General features: G+C 44.3%; 1 long non-coding RNA gene across 1 annotated transcript; it reads left to right on the top strand.

Annotated features, from left to right (window-relative positions):
* The first annotated feature begins 626 nt into the window (after positions 1-626).
* Positions 627-9,084, top strand: LOC128780640 (uncharacterized). The gene is made up of 3 exons (XR_008426584.1): positions 627-764; positions 2,878-2,942; positions 8,949-9,084. It is a non-coding gene; the product is annotated as an uncharacterized lncRNA (long non-coding RNA).
* Positions 9,085-15,669: the final 6,585 nt, after the last annotated feature.

The raw sequence follows: 15,669 nt of genomic DNA, 5'->3' as shown, positions 1-15,669 counted from the left end.
TGCCAGATAAGAGGTAGGTTGGAGGGATGAACTAAAAAAGGTGAAGGGATTAAGAAGTACAAATTGGTAGTTAAAGAATAGTCATGGGGAATATAAAGTAAAGCATAGGGGATAGAGTAGCTAAAGAACATATGTGCAGGACCCATAGACATGGGCAATGGTGTGGGGATTGCCTGAGCGGGTGGGGGGGCTGGGTAGAGGGAGGTAAAAAGGGGGAAACTGGGACAACTGTAATAGCATAAACAATAAAATATAATTTATAAAAAAGAAGATATCTCTTATGGAAGATTCTGTTTCTGTCTGAAAAATCTTCTTTTAGCTCCCCTTTTAATAGCATTGTGGTTTTGTCTTTGACATTCATACATTCAATCACTAAATATTCATTGAGCATTTTCTATATACTTGGCTCTGAACATAGAGATACAAAGATGAATACAAGACTGCCTTCAAGAGGGAAAGCATGATGATAAAAAAAGAACATTAACTGAACACGCCAAGATTAGTAACAGGCAATCACAGGGCATCACGGGAATTTAGAGGCCTGTGAGTGTGTTGGGGTGGGTGTGAATAAGGAAGGTGAAGAGCGCATGGTCTAAACACAGTGACCAGAAGCAGATGTGCCCAGGGAGCACATGGTGTAAGACAGGGCATGGTGGAAAGAGGAGGTGGAGAGAGTGCCTGGCGGGTGGTCGGAGGCCCTCCAGTACCATGTTGAGGGAGCAGGCTTCATCTTTCATGCATAGTGAGCCACTGGAAGACTTCAGGTAAGAGAGTAACACAGAAGGTGTGATGGTAGATTTGAGAGGGCAGGGAGACCACAGGAAGGCTGTTGCCCTTGTACACTTGACAGAGAATGAGGAAATAGGGTGGTGCCAGCTTGTTTTTTTTGTTGTTACTAGGCAAAGAACCTTATTAACCTTTGTTTCAAACTTCATTCCCAGGCTTCTTCAGCTTAATTAACTGCAAAGAATGAATTATATGTTAGTGAAAACTGACAAGAGCAGTAGTGCCCAAGGGGCAAGAATGAATGGAAGCAATACATTAAGACGTGTAGAATGCTAAGCTGAGAGAACTTACAATTAATTGAGAGTGGGAAGTAAGGAAGAAAAAGTTAAGGGTGATTTCTGGGGGTCTACATTTGTGAGGGAGCAGATGAGATCAGGAATAGGGGCAGGTAACCTTCTGCAACAGAGGGGACGTGTACAATCGTCTGCAGAACGCTCTTAGCTCTATGGTGGATTCCATAGACATTGGCTGGGTTTGCTGGACAGATGACTAGGTACATTTATCTAACTGGAGTTTGCATTCTTTGGTCCCTCCTCTTAATCCATTGCGTCAGGCGAGGATTGTGGCGGGAGGACATGGAAGAGAATCAGACCTTGACAGGTACAGCTAAACTGCGTTGCAATTAATTGCAAATTTGTTGATTTAGAGCAAGTGATAGATACACATTTTGGAGCAAATTTCCTAGAAGCTGTTATCACTGACTGAGGAGAACGAAGCCTCCCGTTCTGGTCGGTGTGGCTGAGGTGGCCTTTTCTCTCTGTGAGGTTAAGACGCCTCTCACCTTCTCCACTGACTCCGGGCACAGGCACCATGGATGTGTAGTTGGCTTAATGACTTTGCTTCACAGGCTGTTGCATCTTTTAAAGTGGGCAATTGTTCATGTAAATACTGGACAAAAAAGAGGTTTCTTTCTTTCTTTTTTTTTTTTGTTTTTAAAGAGAAGTTGCTTTAATTAAACAAAGGGCAGGAAGTTCCTTCCTGAAAGGTTAAAATCCTGCTGATTATACTAGCAATGTGCTGATTACAAACTGCTCCTTGGCCAATTCTGCTTCATTTACCAGAATCCTCGTTAAATATTTTCCCAAAAATGATGTGAGGAATATCAAACAATGGAGTAAACTAGTAGTTAACAGGCAGGGAAAAACAAAATGAATACAAAACCTTCTATGCTTCTTCAGTTTTAGAGTAAAATGAAGCACACACCTTTCTCTATAAATATACTTTTTAAGTAAAAAGTGAAATTCATTGACATTGTTACACATGATAACGTTTCATATGCGATGCAATGTTTAAAAAAAGCAAGAGGTTTTAAGTGTTCATTTTATACCACATTTAGACAATAGTGATAAGCAAATGGAAGAACATCAAAGCTCTCACAATGTCACCGCTTCTGAGATGACCCCCTTGAAAGTAGCTTTTCCGCTTTTTGTTTTTTTTTCTTTTTTCTTGGATCATGGTGAGGAGACCAGTCTGCACCAGGAGGAGCAGACCTGTCTGTCTGGTGTTTTGGACAGATGCAGTCAGAAAGGATAAACTCAAAAAGTGCAGTCTGATGAAGTCCCCTCTATGGAGAGAGCCGTTGGTGGCTGTGGGATCATTTTGTGCTTTGAGTTCTCCTGCGTGGAACACACCGTTCGAGGATCACAGCCAGGGCCAAGCTGAGTCCGTCGATGTGAGAGAAGGGAGAGGATTTGAAGTGTCAAGTGAGGTAGACGTGACATAAAGGATAGGAAGATTTTAAATAATTCTTGGGGCTGCAGGCCCTGAGGAGGACTTCTTAACTTGTGTAGCATGAGACATCGGATGTACACTGCATCCTCTGAGACTCTTCAAACAACATCAGGAAATTCTTGCTAATGCTTTCTAGGGAGTAGATTCTCTTCCATTAAACACAGGAGTCTTTGACTATTCACTATCTGAGTTCCCACAGTTGCTAGTTTGTGGAGGGGAGCCCAAGCCAACTAGCGTGAAAACCTTCACTAAGCACTGACCATATGTTAAATCAGTTGGTGTAAACCATTTCTCCCCATTTCTACTCCAAAATTATATTTTATATTATGTCTTATGCAGGCTCTTTCTCTTTATCTACAGTGAAGAAGCAGAACTGGTCCCCACCCATTGTTTGGCTGGTCGCCCTTCCCATGTTGCCTGATGTGGTAAGCATCCAGGGAGCATAGCCCAAACAAAATGCATGTGACTGCGAAGTGAATTTCAAATCTTGCAAAAGAGGAGGGAGTTGATGGAAGTGTTGAAAGTGATGTTAGTGAACCGCTCAAAGCATCTGCAAAGTCACTGACAAATGAGGATCTGGCAGAATTAGATCAATCAACAAGAGAGAAATTCAGCAAGGATGGTGTCGTGCTGTTTGAGTGTGATTTCACTATCAAAGGATTAGGGGAGGCCCCTGGGGAAGGGGATGAAGCGCTGGAATTGAGCAAACACCACCCATTTGATGGATTCATTATGAACCTTGATGGTGCAGCAAAGGATGCCGTAGATCTATGCAGGATCCACTTTATTGATTCTCAGAACTGGTGCACAGATACCATTCTAATCTACGTTGTGTTAAATGGCAGATAAACTTGTTTTTGTCCTTGTTAGTTTGGCACAGGAATTTTCATCTGTTTTGTTCACTGCTATGTCAATGGGGCTATTCCAACTTCCCTCAGAGCTGCACCTACCCAGGGCTCAGGGTTATTTGCTGCCTGTGTTCCTTGGAGACAAGCCTGACCCCATAAGCAGCTTCAGGAGCCTCTTTCAAGTGACTGTGGTCAGACAGAGTGTCTGTATCTCTTCTTCCTACCAGAAGATGGCAGTGTGCTCCCTCATCTGGAGACAGGGAGGGGTTAGGTTTCCCTGAAGCCGCAGTCGCTGGCTGGAGGGAAGCTACAGGTACCAAGTGAATTGCTTGAGACTGACCCAGCTGCTAGCCAGAGAAAGAATTCTCTGTCAGTCTAGTCCTGAAATACTTGAAAGCCTCTCTCTCTTTTTCCTACTGGATTCAGAACTAGTTGGTAATCCTTAAACATTGATTATGGTCCTTGGTTAAGTATGTTACATTAAAATTACCTGCAAGAAATTCTTGGAGGGTATTTTCATCTATCTTGGGTTGCTTCTTTACTGATTATTTTTTACTTTAAAATTTTTTTATTTTTCAATTACAGTTAACATACAATATTACGGGGTGGGCAAAAGTAGTTTTATAGTTTTGAGTACACAAAACAGTTTACACTTGTATTATTATTTATTAATTATTTATTACTTATATTATAACTGTAATCCTACTTTAGTTCACCCCTGTATAGTAGTTTCAGGCGTACAACCCAGTGATTAGACACTATGTAACTTATTAAATTAACAACCTGATAAATCTATAAATCTTTAACTACCAATTTGTACCTCTTAATCCTTTCACCATTTTCAATCATCCTCCCAAACCCTGTCCCATCTTAAAGGAGACCCCTTACATTTCTTGTAATACTCATCTGGTGATGATGAACTCCTTTAGTTTTTTCTTGTCTGGAAAACTTTTTATCTGTCCTTCAATTCTAAATGATAGCTTTTCTAGGCAGAATAATCTAAGTTGTAGGTCCTTGCTTTTTATCACTTTGAATATTTCACACCAATTCCTTCTGGCCTGCAAGGTTTCTCTTGAGAAATCAGCTGACAGTTTTATGGGAGCCCCCTTATAGATAGCTAACTGCTTTTCTCTTGCTGATTTTAAGATTCTCTTTGTCTTTAACCTTTGGCATTTTAATTATGATGTGTCTTGGAGTGGGCCTCTTTGGGCCCATCTTGTTTGGGACTCTCTGTGCTTCCTGGACTTGTGTGTCTGTTTCCTAAGCCATAACTGAAAGTAGGTCCAGCTGCCTATTGCTACAAAAGCCAATACTTGAGAAGCAGGTGCTGCTGTAAAGGAAAGATTGGGGACTTATGTCTCAAAGCCCATCCACATCTCAGTGCAGGCAGAGGTTTTTATAAAGACGGAGGGGAAGAAAGAGGTCAAAAGAGGGGGTGGAAAAGTTCTCTACGTGCAGACAAGCACAGTCTCCTCTGATAAGGTAAGTGATGGTCTGGTGTGCATCATCCTGGTTTAGTCGTCCTGCCTTAACATTATCCTGGCTTTACACCATCCCGGCTCCATGGTTGAAGGGCAGCAAATATCCCAGAGCTGGGATGCCCGAAGGTCATATTCTGTATCTTTTGAAGTTAGTTCCTGAGATTCTTATGAATAAAAATGCAGTTTATCTGCAGGCTACATATAAGTCAGAGTTAGCATTTAGAGAAATGACATCAATAATGGTGGGGTGGGTTACAATTTTCCACTGTTACATCACCAGGTTAGGGAAGTTTTCCATCATTATTTTTTTCACATAGATTTTTAATTTCTTGCTGTCTCTTTTCTCTTTCCGGCACCCCCATGATGCAAATGGTGGTACACTTGAAGTTATCCCAGAGGCTCCTTACATTATCCTCAATTTTTAATTCATTTTTCCTTTTGCTGATTGGGTATTATCTTGCTTCCTTATGTTCCAAATCTCTGAATTGATCCTCTGCTTCATCTACTCCATTGTAATGTATTCTTGATTTCTGACTGGTTCTCTTTTATGTTTTTTTAGTTCCGATTGTATGTTTCATATGTCTTTGTTGATGTTCTCCCTAAGTTCATCCACTCTTCTTCTAAGTTAATAGAGCATCATTTTGGCATCTTTGTCAAAAATCAGCTGACCATGAATGTATGGGTTTACTCCTGGATTTTCAATCCTATTACATTGATTCATACGTCTGTCCTTATTCAAGTAGCACGTTGTCTTGATTGTTGTAACTTTGTAGTATGTGTTGAAATCAAGAAGTGTGAATCCTTCACATTTATTCTTCTTTTTCAAGATTGTTTTGGCAATTTTGAGTTTCTTGCCTTTCCATATGAATTTTATATATCTCTTCAATTTTTACAAAATAAACAGCTGTGAATTTCTTTGTTGAAAGATAAACTTTAGTCCATTACCATATTGACCATATGAAGCTTCCAATCCACTAACACATAATGTCTTTCCATTGATTTAGGTTATCTTTAATTTCTTTCAGTAATATTTTGTGGTTTTCAGGGTATACATTTTTAACGCTTTTTTGTTAGATATAGTCCTGCATATTTTATTCCTTGTAATGCTATTGTGAAGAGGGGTTTTTTTAATAGACATGGCTTTTTAAAGTAGTTTTAGGTTCTCTTGTAGACATGCGCAAGGGTAGTTACTGAGTAAGGAAGGTGGGAACAACACATTGGGAGTAACCATCACTACCGCCACAGACAGAAACACATCTTAGAGCACGTGTTCTACTAAGGGTAATGTAAAGCAAGTCATCATCAATATCATCATCATCACGATCGTCATCGTCACCACAACAGGTGGCATTATCCCACGTTCACTGTATTCAGGGAACTTTGTTATGCCCTTTACATCTCCCTCATTCCTCACAACACTGTGAGGTAGTAATCCCATTTTATAGACGAGTTAACTGAGTCTTTGAGAACTTAAATAATTGCTTGAGGTCTCTCCAATAGTAAGTATTAAAGCCAAAGTTGAATGCGGAGTGTGCGGCCAGAGTCCAGGCACCAGAACACTGCACGCACTGCCTTTTGTTATGTCCACGAGGCACTGAAGGACTGTGGTTTGCTAAGAGAGAGGTTTTATAACGATACTGACATGGTTACTTTTTGAAAAATGGCTGTGGAGAAATTATAGCACTATAATAAAATGTTTTACCATCAGATATACAGCTGTGGACCAGCAGATGAAATCACTGATCATCCAAACCGGGCTTAGGGAGGTGGGCCAGGCCGGTGCCGACGGCCCACTCTGCTGCTGAAGCTGGCCTTTTGCTCGTGGGCCCTGCCTTTGCACATCCTCCTCTGAGCCTTTACCGCTCTTAGGTTTTCTCCCTGCACGGATGTGGAAATACAGTTTGGGGGGCTCTTAAATTTTCTTGTTTTAATTTAAGATATGGCCATAACAAGACTGTGCGTAAAGTTCATGCAAATAGCATTGGCAATTAGTAATGTTTCTGAGAACAGAACCTTGAAATTTTAGTATTATCAATGTCACCGCGATTCCCTGAAAACAGATACAAGAGCCATGGTGGCAGAGGTGTCTTCCATGGAACGTGAATACAAAAAGCATTAGTTTGGTTTCAAAAGAATGAAGCTATCCTCATGTTTTATTTCAAGGCGTTGAGTGAGCAGAGACCTTTCAACGTGGTGCGTGCTGTGACGGGGAAGATGATGCGATACTACATTTCATTGGCCTAGATTTGGGCTTGAGGAGATGGAGAAACCAGATTCTGTTCTGAGAATGATTTCACAGCTTTACTTTCTCAGAAACAGGAAGGATTTACTGATTTCCTTCTGAGAGCTAGCCTTCACCTAGGCAAGCTGGGAGGAGGCAAAGCTACATCAGACATGAACCTGACGTCGTATCATACCCTTTCGGAACTTTGGCCCACCTGGGAAGACACATGTACACATCAAAATACCAGTTCAGGTGCCCAGAGTGGTGTGGTCAGTATGCTCAGATTCCAGGGGAGGACGCTACTGTGACAAAAAGGTATGGGGGGCTCTTAACGGAGAAGAAACCGCGTTGTATGGTGAGGCCAGAGTCTGCACTGCGTGCCTCTGGCCCTGAATCCTAGGGCCAGTTGTGCTGAGTAAATCTTTTGAACTTTCTGGGCCTCAATTTCTTAATCTATAAAAGTAAGCGTTTTTTCCCCCCTCACCTTCGACATTCTCTATAAAGTAGGATTTGTTTAAAAGCAGCTGCTGTCTACTGAGCACTGCCTGGGCAGCGTATATATTAACCAACACAATAACCAGAAGATGTGGCTCCAATGACTATTCCCAGTTTATGGATAAGGGAATTGGGGTTCCAAAAAATTAAGGTGTTTGCGCTTATATGTCCAAACCTAGGTCTGATCGAATCTAAAGCTTTAAACTACTGTTACACAGCCTCTTGCAGAAGGGGAGTATTTAGGTGAAAAAGTCAGGAAGGACCAGCATTCCAGGCAGGGCAAGCAGCATGGACGTAGTCAGGATAGGTGGTGAGACGGTCTTCGGTGCACTCAGGAGCAGCAAGCAGACCGCCCAGTGGAGCACAGGGTTCACCCGGTGACCTGGGGGAGCGTGCTTCCAGCTCGCCTACCAACGCCTCAAAAGAAACCTTCATTCCTTCCCCATACCTTACACCAGAAATATCAGAAAAATAATTTTCTGTACAGGTGGGAAGAGTCTGTAGGAGGCTGCCTCTTCTTGAAGACATTGAACGGATTACTTAAAGGAAGAGTGCTCATAGTTTATGAACTCCCCCCAACCTCACAACTGTAGCACACCGTCTCCCCAGATGTTGGAAGCATCTTGCATTCAGAGATGGAACCAACGTTAGGCGTCATTCAACCTCTGCTGTGGGACATCAGTTTTATGAGACCCTTGTGATCTGTCAGGGACAAAACCCTCCCAATTCAATAAGGAAAACCATGCTCACCAGGTTATGGCCAAGCTGTGTGACAGGGAGCAGGGGTGCTAAGATGTGAATTTGGTGCTGGAACTGAGCACAGAGCCCTCCCCATCCCCTGAACTCCCCGGCATGAGATCCACGGGTTACAGGGCCTAACATCTTCTGCCCTGAGATTAGAGGACTGATGTGTCATCCTAACCCTGCTACGAAGTGACCATTTCTTTAAAAAAAAAAAAGTCTATTTTTATCACAGCAATACGTACACTTTAAAGAGTCAAATAGTGTTAAAAGGATGTTTCCTTTGCAGTTATTTTCTTCCCAATTTCATACATTTTAGACATTACACATGGCTTTGACCTTGTATCATGACAGCTGAGAGAGGAAAAAGTTCTTGAGAGAAATGGGCGGGGCGGCTCCTGTACTGAAGACTGCACACGTCTCCTTGGTTTTTCTGGATGGAAATGCATTTCCTCATTCTTTTACTGGCTCACGTTTCACAAGACACACACTTTTTAAAAGACTCTGTTAGTGTAATTTACCTTTCTGATACTTGTTTTTATTTTTCAGGAATTTTACCAAAGGGGAAGTGATCCAGATTTAGTGTACCTATGAAATAAAATTGAAAAGAAAGGTTAAAATGTTTTTCTCACCCCTTCATAGTGTGGAGTCCCTGGCCTTTTCAAAGGACATGGACAGTGCAGGCGAGCACGGTGACAGCAGCAGCAGGTCCTGCCTGGCTCCTGTGTGACCTCGGCCAAGTCATTCAGAGTCTGGATTCACTTTGCTCATATGTGACATGGAAGACAACAATACCTTTGTCTCGGAATTGCTGTGACAAATAGCATCTAGTAAGATAGTATTTGGGAAGATACTTTGGAAATACCGGAATTGCCCAAATGCTAAGTAATTTTTGTTTATACCACCCTGTTTCAACTAAGTTGAGCAGAGATACTCTACCAGCCATGGTCCCAGCAGCAAGGGCCCCCTGTTTTGTTAGATATTTGATACTTTCAGCAGTGTCGTCAGAGCTCCTCATGGGTGTGACCCCCTTGGAGGCTTTTCTAAGCTTCACGTGGCCCCTTGTTGCCTTCTCACTGCCCACCGTGCTGAAGGAGCTTCCATCTGAGTTTAGGTGGAGTCTGCCAGATTTGTCTTGTATAAAGTCACGAGTCTTCCCTTTATCATTAAAACACAGTGTGTGGGGAGATACTCTGAGACTATGTAAATGCCTGTTCTCATCGACCTTTTCCCACTAGTTTTAGTATTTACCACTAATGTGTTTTTGATTCCCTCATTTCTTCTACATTTCTTGATTGACACTTCACTGTAGGGAAGAGCGTTTTCTTCTCCCCACTTATTTTTTGTTCATTTATTTATTGTTATCATTACGAACTCATGGGTTCTTATTGTATGCAATGGAGGACAAGCCTTTGCTGTCGTTACTTACTCACTCGGTTGTTCAGTTGTCCCCACTTTGACTGGTGGGAGAGCTTTAAGGGTACCCAGAGTTGCGGTACTCAGGTATGATAAGACAGGCAGAGATGGAAATGACTGTCCTGAAGGAAGACATTTTTCATGCTCACAGATCCTAGGAGCAGGAGGCATGGAAATGCCATGTAGGGCCGCAGGGAGAAGCACCCAGGCCTATCAGGAGGCAGAGCAAGTGAGGGGGAAATGTGGGAACCTTTATTGTAGTTTCCATGGGAAGGAATGGGCGAGGCAGGGCAAACAAGCTTAAGATCAGCTGGTTTAAACAATGTCAGCAGACTCTGGGGCCTAGGGGCCCTGCCTAGTCATCTGGGATCAGGCCCTGGGGTAAGCAGGGCAGGGCAACAGTGGCCCCGAGTGTGAGAGTGAGAGCAGAGAGCAGGGAGAGGAAGTGGTTAGGGTGTGGCCTCCAAAACGGTTCCTCTCAGTAGGAGACTGCGAGGGACTGACTATCCCAGGGAATCAGCTAACCCTGGCGGGGCAGCCCCCACACAGTCAGCAAGGTTCCAGATGTGGAAGCCTCAAATGCAGACCCTGGAAAATGTAGTTATTAGCCAAGCTAACTGCAGTATCCCTTTGTTCTGGTGGGCAGGGGTGTGGCCCGTGAATGATGCAGTAACATAAAGGACTAGAGCTGCTAAAGGACGTAAACTGCTGTGAATCTTACTCCTGTGAGCTGAGCCTGGAAACGTTTACCACTTGTGCCTGGGATGCCAATGTGCATCTCAAAGCCAGTGCTGTCTGCAAACGCTGCATGATGGCTGGGAACCCAGGAAGGAGTGGGGTGACGTGTGGTCAAGGGTGTGGGGGTGGCGGTGGGGGTGGGGAGGAGGTTGTTCCAGTATCAGTAACAGAAACAAATTCAGAATAAAAACTTGTATACTGAAGAGGACCTTAGAAATCCAATCCCCCATTTTTACAAGTAAGGAAACTGAGGCCCACAGATTTTAAACAAAATGTCCACATTGATACAGCCAGTTTCTGGGGAGTAGATTTTTTTTTTTTTTTTTTTGCTCAAGAGCTCCTGAGTTCTAGTCAAGTGGCCTCTCCTCTCAGCTGTCCTCTGCACATTCCACTTTTGTTCTGGCAGAAAGAAGTTCGATAAGTGTTTTTTCTTTCTGACAAAAGAAGAAGACCGAAACAACATAATCCTTCCTTTTCAAACACCGCCTGTCACTAATGTGAGCAGCTATACAACTCTCTTGCTCAAAAGACTTCATTGACTCATTCACATTTTACGTTTCCTCGTAAGAGAACTGTGGTTTCAGGTATCCTGTGGATTTGTTCCAATTTTAACTCAGTGTTTAGCCTACACCTACTCTTCCTTCTACTGTGCTTAGTATTAAACTATTGAGAAAACTTATGTAGAAAACATTCTTCTAACAAGTGATAGCTTGAACTATAATCCATTAGACTTCTCGTATACCCCGTGTTAGTGAGTCTATAAAGACTACGCATGATTTCTACAGAGATGGAAACAGAGGGACATGACTTCTGGTCAAAGATAAAAGACCCTGTTTCTGAGCACAAGGATATCCCGAGGCACTGGCTTTCTGTTTGTTCAGTGACTAGATGAAGAATTATGAAAAGCAGAAAGGACTCCATGGCCCCGTAGGAAATTAGGGAAATGTTTCACCTGCTCATTAGAAACCCAATTTTCTTTCTTGAGAGACAACAGTGTCCCTGGGAAAGTAGGTGGAGAAGATTTTATCAAAACCCTTTAATCTGAAGGAAGAAGAGGTGAAAGCAGGTCATTTATTCATTCAACAAATATTTATTAACACTCAGTATGTGCCAGGCATGGTTATGTATAGTGAATTGAAAGACAAAAATAATCTCCCTTATGTAGCTTGCATTCTGTTAGGGGAGGGAGGCCTGTGAAAGCGTGTGGAGAGCAGGCCTCACTGAACAATGATCTGAAGGAGGTAAGGGTGTGAGCCTGGGGCTGGGAGGGGGCGTGAATGTTCCAGCTGGAGCAAAGGCCCTGGGGCAGGAGAAAGGGGCCCGCATCCTGTGTGGTCAGAGAACAGCGGGTGAGGGGAAAGTGCAGGCAGTTGATCTTTGAACAACACGCTAAGGGAGGTCAATCCCCATGCAGCCGAAAACCTTCATATAACTTTTGACGCCCCGCAAAACTTAACCAGTAATTGCTTGCTGTTGACTAGAAGCCTTACTGATAATATAAGCAGTCAATTAACACATCTTTTATATGTCATATGTATCATATACTGTATTCTTACAATAAAATAAGCTAGAGAAAAGCAAACATCATTAAGAAAATCATAAGGAAGAGAAAATATCTTTACAGTACTGTACTTATTTATTGAAAAAATAAGCGGACCTGTGCATTGAAGCCCATGTTGTTCACGGTCAAGTGTACTAGAGGCAGAGGTGAGGATGAGACAGGGTGTGTGGCAGAACTGGATGTGTGGGGCTGCGGAGACAGAAAGAAGGGCAGCCCGCCACCTAGAGTCCTCATCACAGGGTAGGTGAGAGATCTGAAATCAGTGGCGTTTGAACCTTCAGGATACTTGCTATTGGCTCAGCAAATTTAATTGACATTTCTTTGTACCCAAGAATAACCCAAGTATGATTAATCTCACTCCAAAGGTAGTACAGGAATAGGGGTGGGATTGTGCAGTACACTGAAGATTTATGTTTCTGCCAAATTCAGTGCTGAAATCCTAACTTCCAATGAGATGTTGTTCCAACATGGGAACTCGGGGGTGATTATATCAAGAGGGTGGTTTCCTCATGAATGGGATCAGTGTGCCCTTATTTAAAAAGGCCCCAGAGAGTTCCACCCGCCCCCTACCCCCCCACCCCCCTCCCACAACATGTGAGAATAGAGACAGAATCCATGAACCAGACACCGAATCTGCTGGCACCTTGATCTTGATCTTGGACCTCCTAGCCGCTAGAATTGTGAGAAATGAATGTTCATTGTGTAAGCCACCAGTTGATGGCACTTTGGTCACAGCAGCCTGAATGAACTATGACAGATTGTATACCTTGGGATGCAACACATCCACATTCCTGAAGGCCTGTGGTGTCCGCTGAGGCCTTGTGCCTAGCCTTCACCCTGTCCTCCCGAAGCGGTGTGGTGGGGGGGGAACCTGTAAAATCAAATTATCACGGCTCTTATCTCAGAGCCCAGAACACATTAGCCAAGGGGCAAGACAGTGTGTGTTCTCCTCAGACAGCCTGCCGCTTGGGAAGCCTGGAGAATGATTAATTTTTGAACCTCCTTATCAGTTGTGTTGGCTCAGATCTCTTTTAATAACCAAGTTACTCAGCCCAAGTATGATTTGTATGAGTTGGAAAGGCACTTTGCCTCCCACAACTAACTAAGTACATCAGTTGAAGACAAAAAAAGTCTTCAGATGTCTTAGGCTACAGAGAGTCCACCCCTCTCGCCCACTCCAACATGTGATTTGTCCCATAACTCCCAGCCAGAGCCACTACCTTCCCCCTCGGTGCCACCTGCTCCCACCCCGCTCTCTCAAAGGATGCCACTCTCTGCAGCAGAGATAGGGCCTGATTGTGCAAATGCGTGGTTTCCTCCTGCCACCTAAGAAAAAATAAACAGGGCCCAGGAGACAGTTTTACCACATCCATTTGGTCTCTTTTTCACTGATGGACTTTCAACAAAACTTCTGCTTATTTTTCTTTCAGTTTCTCTGTCCACAGCAAGTAGCACTGCTTCCGTGACTAAGACCCCGTGCCTGAGTTACCGATCACCCTAACGGGTCTTCGTGAAACACAAACAAAACAAGAATTCCTTTCATTTCCCTCCACTCATTCTTCTTCTAGCTCTTCCTATTTGCTTGGCTCTGGTGGCCCTTCTGAAGCTGAGTGGGAAGCTTGGAAGAAGATTCTTCTGGGGTTGTTCACCTGGTGGTCAGAAATGAACATTTCTGGGTGGACTGGCAGGCCCTTGCTAGCTTCTGAAACTCCAAGTCCCAGCAAACCCTGCCTTCTCGGGGAGCTGCGGCCGGCCAGCTTTGACTGCGGCACAAAATCTCTACTCTGAGTTAAAAAGCACACAGAAGCCACAGGGAGTGCTTTGAAGAAGGGTCTAGAAGCAGAAGGGTGGTCCAGAAGCAGTTACACAGGTGGGAAGTGGAGCCAGGCGTCCCTGGTCCAAGGAAATTCCAAATACACAGCAGGTCTGAGAGGATGGTTTCAACAGCCCCAGGAGCTCCAACTTACTTTTGTGGCCCAGTGATGTGAGTGGACAAGTCTGCTGATTTAAGCTTTGTCCAGCGTGCATGCGAGCTGAGTCACATCTGGGTGTTGGTAGTGACAACTGGTGCATCGGGGCTGGAGCTCCGGCTGAAGAGTGTTATCACTACAACACTCAGTGGTGCGGCTCAACCAGGTGTGCTTAACTGGCGATTCAAGGGACACGAGGCAGGAAAGGAGCAGCCAGAGGCACAGGGAGACCTGGGTCCAGGGCTTTAGATTTGGGTCCTCAGTGTTGGTGAAGGGTGAGCAATTTTGCCTCCGAGGGGACATCCAGAAATGTGTGGACACTTTTTCGGTTGTCATAACTTGGGAGGAGGATGCTATTGGCATCGAGTGGGTAGAGGCCAGAGATGTTGCCAACGTCCTAAAAAGCACAGGACAGGCTCCGCCCCAGAGAATCATGCAGCCCAGAAGGTGGGGACATCTGCTTAGGTTCTGGGAATTGCACTGTCCTACATTAGCCACCAGGAGGGGGCTCAGTCCCTCTGGGACTGTGTCAAGGTCGAGGGGACCCTATCTGTTCATAGCAGAGGTAAGTAGGGGAAAACTCACTCTTCCTCCTGATTTTCCTTGACGCTCACATTACTATCAGGCAACACTTCTGACACCAGGTGTATTCCCTGCCCCTCCCCCCACCCCCCATTTCATGCAATTCTGTTGAACCAGCTGCTGTCCTACAATTCAACTCCATTCCGACATTATCTCCCTGGAAGTAGTGGCAGATCCCGTAGGTTAAAGACTCAGTCCCACAGACTGCTCCCCCGCCCTGACTTCAGATGCCAGTCGCAAGTCCAGATGGACACCTGCACTTCTGATGGCTATAAATCAGAGGTCCCCACGACCCCTTCCTTGGGTTGGATTAATTTGCTAGAGTGGCTTGAAGAACTCAGGAAAACAGTTTGCTTACTGTTAGCTGGTTCGTTGTATAAAGATACAGTAAAGGACACAGATGAACACACCCAGATGGTCGAGAAGAGAGGGCCGGTGTGTGGGAAGGCGTGTGAGGCTCCCTTGCTATCCCTGGGTGCACCACTCTCCCAGCCCCTCCACGTGCTCTCCAAACCCTGTAATTGGGGATTTTTATGGAGGCTTCATTGCATAGGCACAATCGATTAGCAACTCCATTTCCAGCCCCTCTCCTCCCTCTGGAGAATGTGGAGTAGGGCCGAAAGTTTCTAATCTTGGTTTGGTCTTTCTGGTGACCAATCCCCACCCAGGAGCTCACCCAGAGTCATCTCATCGGGAATAAAGACACTGCTACCATCCAGGAAATTCCCAGGAATCTGGGAGCCCTGTGTGGGGAATAGCATCCAAGACCAGCTGTGAGAACACGAATGCTCCTAGTGCTGCTGTCACTGAGGGAATTACAAAGGCTCAGGAGCTCTGCGAGAGCAAGTGGGGGCAAAGACCATGTATATATTTTCTACTTCCCCAGAGGGTATACACACCCTGGCATAAATATCTTGCACAAGCCTTACACCTTTAGGTCACAAAGTCCTTAGCTTTGAAAAAACCTGGAATTAAAAGATTTTTATCTAATCTCACAACTATGGGTTCCACCTTTAAGAGCTCCAGATTTTCCTATAACGTCTTTTTGCCCAACAGGCAGTTTTCTTAGCGCTGCACGAACACATCATTTCCTAGG

This window comes from Desmodus rotundus, chromosome 4, assembly GCF_022682495.2.
Source record: "Desmodus rotundus isolate HL8 chromosome 4, HLdesRot8A.1, whole genome shotgun sequence".
Classification (NCBI taxonomy): Eukaryota; Metazoa; Chordata; class Mammalia; order Chiroptera; family Phyllostomidae; genus Desmodus; species Desmodus rotundus.
This window is presented reverse-complemented; position numbering and strand designations above follow the sequence as displayed.